This window comes from Octopus sinensis, linkage group LG6 (genome assembly GCF_006345805.1).
Source record: "Octopus sinensis linkage group LG6, ASM634580v1, whole genome shotgun sequence".
NCBI classification, from domain to species: Eukaryota; Metazoa; Mollusca; class Cephalopoda; order Octopoda; family Octopodidae; genus Octopus; species Octopus sinensis.
In genome coordinates this window covers 2,031,356-2,038,855 of record NC_043002.1, presented here as the reverse complement: position 1 = coordinate 2,038,855, position 7,500 = coordinate 2,031,356, and positions in this window count along the sequence as shown.

Here is a 7,500-nt window from a genome sequence, read left to right as displayed (position 1 = left end):
TAACGGCATCTACGTTCTGAGTTCAAATCGCCCCGAGGTCGACTTTGTCTTTCGTCCTTTGGTTGCCGATAAAATAAATACCTGTTGAGCGCTGGGGTTGATGTAATCAACTTACCCATCTCCCGCAGAAATTGCTGGCCTTGTGCCAAAATTTGAAATCAATATATGTACAGGTATACACACTTTTACAGGTGGCGGTCAACTATTTTGACTCCAGTTTTTGACTGGAATTCATTTGGAAAGAATGATAAAGTAAATGTTGCGAGGATTCGAACTCAGAATCTCCAAGTTGACGTAATTAAAGCGCCTAAAAGACTTTTCCGCTGATAATCATTTTATTGCCATTAAGATATGAATGACAAGCTTGATGAAAATTATTTTCTGCTCTAGGCACAAGGCTCGAAATTTGTGGGGAGGGGGCCAGTCGATTAGATCGACCCCTGTACACAAATGGTACTTAATTTATCAACCCCAAATGATTAAAGGCAATGTCGACCTCGTCAGAATTTGAACTCAAAACGTAAAGACAGACGAAATACCAATTTATGTATTGTCCACCGAGGGCCAAACATAGAAATGGACAGAACAACTGATGGGATCAGTAAAGCGATGATTTTACATATAATGTGACTTTAAAAGTTTAAATACAACATAAAAAGATCGAAAGAAATTAACAATACAAAGACAATACAAATGAAGCGCTGATCAGGCCACGCTCCGACCCCATAAGCCCCGATCTATCGCTGGTATCTTTTTTTCCGTCTGCTTCACATGGTTCCTTGCACGCACAGCACTCGTGCAACATGCTTCCATTTTTTTTTAACACACTCCCCGACATGCATCTCTTCTCCAGCCAAACCTTCCTTTTCAAGTGAAAAGTGAAGAACGAGCTTAACTCGTGGCCGGAGATAAATCTACCCGTCTTAATCCCTTTTATCTAGTCTTCCATTCTGCCACTTTTGCTATTGCAACAACAGTGAGAAAACAATTCTTGCCTTCATTTGTTAAAAATTCCGGTGGGTCAATTTTTTATAATGTTCCCAGTCGAAAGTTGTACTCTTTCTTCGCCGAACAACAGGTGTTCAGCATAAACCCACATTTCAGATATCTCCGGGCACTGGAAAATAGCGTGAGGGACGGTTTCCCTATCCACCCCACTGCATCTTGGACAGGAGGGTAAGACTTTCCATGTCTTGCGAGTTTATCCCAAACGAACAAAGCGGCCCTGTAACATTGCCAGGTCAAGAACTTTTGGAAATTGTCCAACGTTCTCAACTCGAATGTACGGTGGAACAAGCTATCGAGTTGAATATACCCGAGACCTAGAGTCGCACCCAGGCCATCGTCACATTCAGACTCTACCAACCCACTATATAAAAAACGTGTAAAACCCCCACCACTGGCGTTGCCCGAGCGTCGGAAGAACAGGCGGGCCTTGCGACACTCCATATGCCACTTACTCGACCTCGGTCTACTAGAACACCAGGCTTCCTGTTTGCAAAATCTTTTGAACTCGGGGAACATTTGTCTGGCTAACGGAGACCACACCCGTTCACCATCCAGGAGAATCCAGATATGCCCCAACCTCAACGCATGCCTGCGCATCATTAACCAAGGCATCCCTAAATCTCCCTTTCACGGCTTCTGACAACAGATAGAGCGTCTCACAAGTGGTGACTTGCCCTTCCACAAAAAGCGAAAGAGCTGCCTCTCCAACCTGATCACCCATCAAGCACATAGGGAATTCTTGGTATTCTAACCTTAGACGTTCTCATCCCTATGTAAATTGGGATTAATATTGTCTTCCGACTCTAATAATTTTACTGAGTGTTGTTGTGCCATTTCTGCGTTCTTGAACCTCACCACGATGGTTCCAAACTTCTTCCCTCTGGCTAGGTATGTCATGTCCTGCCAGATGGGTTTTAAACACTTTTCAATTTTTTGCTCACATATCTTATCAATTTCGCGAGCTTTTAAGCAGAATGTCTTAAAAATAATAATTTCCACTTTTACCACTTCATCTCTTTCTCTTATCATTTCCTTGTATTTTAGTAATTCTTTTTTACCAGTTGACACCTGTCGCATTCCACTACCATCTACTAATGCAAAAACTTTTTCTTTCTTCATTTTGAATGGTCTTTGCTTCTATATTTCTTTTGGTATCCATAACTTTTGGTAATGCAGGGAATTCGCTTTTCGAAACATCAGAAACGTTATCAAAAATCAAACTTGCTATCTTCCTCGCTTCCCGCTCAGTCGATGAATCATAAAATATACATACTTATGATGAGTCATTTCAGTACTGAGCATGATTCTCGTTTAAATGCGATTCGGATGTCTTGCAATTGGAATTCTGTTGTGTCCAGATATGCGTGTGTCGTCAGAACTGTAATGGAGACTATTTGTCACGTGATTGACGGACGTAGGTTCTTTAACGTGCGATCATCTTTTATTAGTTTACTTGCGTGTCTTACCAAGACAACCTTCAAAAGCCAAAGATTTAAAGGGACCATCGATATATGTCTATTAAGGTTGATTCTCCTTGCATTCTCCTTTCCAGTGTTGGGTGTCTAATGGGATTCTAAACCTTATGCTTCGGTTTATTGACTAAATATTTTCTCCGTGGTGCCCTATCAATCACATTCCATTGCTCTTCTCCAATATTACCTTTTATACCATTCAAGGTAGTCTTTATATGTCTGTTCGTTTGCAGGACATGATTACTCATCCAAGAGGGACTCTAACATTGTTTCGTTTTGCGTATGAGCTATATAAATTACCCACCTCAGTTTGCTATTTCAGTAAAGAACTTCTAGTCTTACATTATTCGCTAATTCCAAGACAAACAGCATCACTTATAGTGTTTCTCTCTCTAACAGATACGCTGCATTTGTTAAAGACAGCTTTGGTAACAACGCACCAACTGAGCAATATGCTCTTAATAATGTCTATGGTTCACAGCTATTCAAGAAAATATTTTAAAAGTAGATATTTTAACGTCATTATTGCATATGTGATTGCAAATCGAATAAAGATTGCCATTTGCTATAACTTTACTACGATTTCTAATTTCCGCTTGATAAAGTCATGGTTCAAATCTCAGTGTAACATGTTACCCATATATTTAAAGGAAGACACCGTCATTCTAAAACCTACACGAGTCTTTCCACATCAGCGCCAAAAACGAATAACGGGTTTATATAGACTCGTCGAGAGGTTAATAACAGTTATGTTTTTATCTTTAAGAATTTTATGCTTTTTCATTGTAAGAACTATATAGCCGTTATTAACGTAAAGTGTGTGACTTAGAATTATGGAGGCCGAGTTTGAATAACATACCAGTAATGCAGTAGCTTATATGTTGCTTTCAGAACAATGTTGGTGATTGGAAACAATTATTGTGAAAACTATGTCAAACTGTGGGAGCAGTTATACCACTCTGTTGTACACCACCACTAGTTGGAAACCTGTCTAAGCATTCCCCAGTAACTGCACACTCTCTGATATCACGAAGGAAACACTTGATGAAATTTGTATCTTTGCTTTAAAATTATACACAGCATGTCTTGGTTCACTGAATGAAAATCGTTAGTGATATCAATGTAACAATGACTTAGAAAGTGAAAAATTCTTTGCCCAGTCGTTACCGAACTGCCAACGTGTCGTTGCTTCGTCCTCGCGGGAAAACCTGTTGGCAGCTAACAAACATATCTTTACATAACCCTATTGAGAATTATTTTTATGAAGACTTTCTCTTTAACGCTTACAAAAGAAGAACCTCAAGAACTGTCGCAATTGTTTTTACCACCTTTTCTTTTTATACATCACCTGCAGCAACGTATCTCTCCAAACTTGAGGAGCTGTACCATTTATCCTCAGATTATATATTTAAGTATAAGATTAATCAGAAGATCCAGCACCTCTTTTTTTTTAATCTTAAGCACTTCAACAGGAAAACCATTGATCTCAATGTCATTTACATCTTTACGGAAAGTATATGTTTCTTCATTGAAAATAGATAACACAAGATGTATTTCATTGGAACTCTTTGAGTGCCTTCTAAATTGGACCAAATCTTATTGAGCAGATCCCTTTAAAAGTTATTGAGGGATCTTTCTCGAATATTTGCCTGCGTTGGTCGTCCTAATGGTTGCTCAGGAAATTGAATGAATAGCATAAACTTGATTTATAAGAGAGTAGATCGCCACAATATCCTACAAGTTGTTTACTTTCAAAAGATCACAGCTACGCTCAATCCATCACATATTTTCCATGTTTCTCATTGCTTTTTGAATCTTTGACTTAACGGTTTAATATTGAATCAATAGATTTTCGTTTTGATCGATTCGTTTACGTTGCTCTCGTTGCAAAACGATAATAATCTTTGTGTATGCTTATTATTATCGTCAATCTAGTCCTTGCATTTGAACTTTGTAACCCTGAATAGTTCTTTTGAACTTTAGTAAAACTATTTTTTGCCCGCCACACCATATTAACAATATGCACACGCGAATTAAAACCTTCCACGAACTCTCTTCTGACACACTTTTCCTTTTATGTTGCAACTTCAAATCTCTTTTAAGTTGTGAGAATTTTGTTTTCTAATTTGTTTTACTTTGAACGTTGATTTAGTTTGTAGAAGATTATGATCTGTATTACTATGCTATACACTCTCTCTACATATTATATCTTATACACTGCGCCTCTTAAAACCCACACAACTCTCATATCAATGATATCTCTCATTCAACAATGATATAATCAACCAATAGCAATTTTCTTGCCATCTGTATACACTGAAGTTCTTTTCTGAATCATTTTATACTAAAAGAGCATATTTTATTTTGTCACAAAATTAAATCAGAGGAATTTGACTTATTCCTACCATATCTTAAACAATTCTACAACTCAGTGATTTCACCAACTCCTACGTTGGAATCCCTATAGTTTATTACTTTATTTCCAGCTGGAATTCTTCAAATATTGTCTCTTAATAACTCATAAGTAAATATTTCGTCTTCTTCACAAACAGACGTTTGAGGCAGACTGAGCGATCGAAAGATAAATACATGCAGAAAGATGTCAGCCAATAATTTCAGACTGGCAGAATGCCGTAAGAGATTGAACTAGAGTTTATTTAACAGCAAAATTCCTTTCCAGAGTCTTTTCTTAGTATATCATTTATTCCACACCAAAAGAAAGAATGGCTAGCATTTACCTCAGCGTATTGGCACCCACTAGGAAAAGAATTCTCAGATATCCAGTGTATACTTAACAAGTTTCAAAGAAAGTAAAGCAGTTTTCTTTCATTTCTACAGATATTTCTTCATAACTTTCTGAGAACCAATCAAATTTTATAAAATATGTTTTTGACAGTTGCTCGATGATAGCACGAGTCAATGAGTCAGCTGCTTTGCTTTGCAAACTCTTCCTGTCTAAAGTGCATGTTGTGAGAGTCGTATAGTATTCCTGCCATTTACATTATCGTACGAGTTATAAATTTATAGACTTGAAAAAAACCTGCCAAACATTTTCCTAAGGAATGAATTACACATTAGAAGACATTAAAGAATAAACACTGTATATAAGAATAAGTCTCCCAAGAAATTTGATGCCAGTTGATCGCAATTAATGGACCATCCCCCTTAACAATCAACTCCTCTACAGGGATAAGGTCTAAAACGTTCACGCTTGCACAACACGACATCGTCTTACACAGCCATTCATAAAAATCCACAAAACAAAAGTGACAAGGTCTTTGACTGTTACACATGGTTGCAGATCAGAAATTGTATTGGTTTTACGTGTCAGGCAGAGAATAGAATATTTGGCCAGTTGCATTGACCATGATTAATGAGTACTAGTCCACTCATTATTCACATTAAACTCGCTCTCTCGCTAGAATGTTTCTATGCTGACGTTCACGCTTACACTTGAACTAATACTCGATTCATTATCCTATTCATGTATATACACATATTACATATACACACATGTGCGCATGTGCACCACCCTACTCGACAGACTGAGACGCACCCCTCCCACACACACATTCATGATGATTTCACGGAATTATAGTTCGGTATAAACATCTAACTTCTTTTGGGAAGTCACCAAATCAGATTGAAACCCGAGAGACATAGGTAAAAAAAAACTGGTAAAAGATGACGGCTGGAGAGAAACAAAAGGTGTAGATATGGATCATGGAAGAAGAAGAAGAAGAAGAAGAAGAAGAAGAAGAAGAAGAAGAAGAAGAAGAAGAAGAAGAAGAAGAAGAAGAAGAAGAAGAAGAAGGAATAGAGAAAAGTGTTGAAGACATACTGTAAAGGATTATAGGAATCGAAGGATTATAGGAATCGAAGGTGTGATAAACACTGCATCAACACAACAACTGACTTAAATATTATTAAATAAGTATAGTCTCTATGTTGTTGTTTTTTTTGCATTTTAAGAAAAAATGTTTATATTTTGACATATCTCTCTATCACAGTTAAGGACTTGCTAATATTTAAAAATATATTTCAATACTTCTGCTTCACGCTGTTTCGCATAAAATCTGTGTTGTCTACCTAATGACGAGCCGTCACGGATATGCAAATTAAAACATGATACCTGACATCTTCAGGTAGCAGAAGAATACCCCATGCTGTTTGGGTTGATCGCATCTGAGGACAATTCAACCGCTCACTGAACAGTTCGTCAGGAGATCTTTCTCTTACAATGGAAGAGAAATGGTATTTACATTACTATATAATTACTTATCGGAGCCCAGCCCGGTCCAACGAGAGTCTCAGGTTAATCTATAATAAACATATCAGTCAACTACTTACGGCATTTTGAGTTCTTTTCCAGATGATGGCTGCCCTTTTCAATATTTTTCAATATGTTATATTCTTTCATAATTCTGATATATAATATATATATATATATATATATATATATATATATATATATATACACATACACACACTAGCAAAGGCACCCGGCGTTGCTCGGGAATGAGATTGTTTCCTATATATTGGAAGGAAAAAGATGATATGTTGTATAGAAATTTGTTATTCTAAATTTAATTTATTCTTCAATTGGGAAATCAATTCTGGATTCATAATAATATCAAAAAAACGTAATGATAATAATAATAATAATAATAATAATAATAATAATAATAATAATAATAATAATAATAATAATAATAATAATAAACGAATATACAAAATTTACCACTTTTATGTATGGAGATAATTTCTATCACATATTTTGAAGGAAATTACGTAAGACCTTCTGGGTAAACAACATTCTTTGTTTCCTAGTTTGGAGCATAGACAAATGCGTCATACAAACTATCAACCCTGGAGCAACCAATATGAAGCTGACTATGAATTGAAGCAAGGCCCAATTAAGTGCAAGCCAGTAGATTTCAAATCTGACCTTCAGCTTTATTAATGAACATTGAGTGAGAGAGAAAGATCCAGAGATTTCAGTATTGGATACATTTTGTAG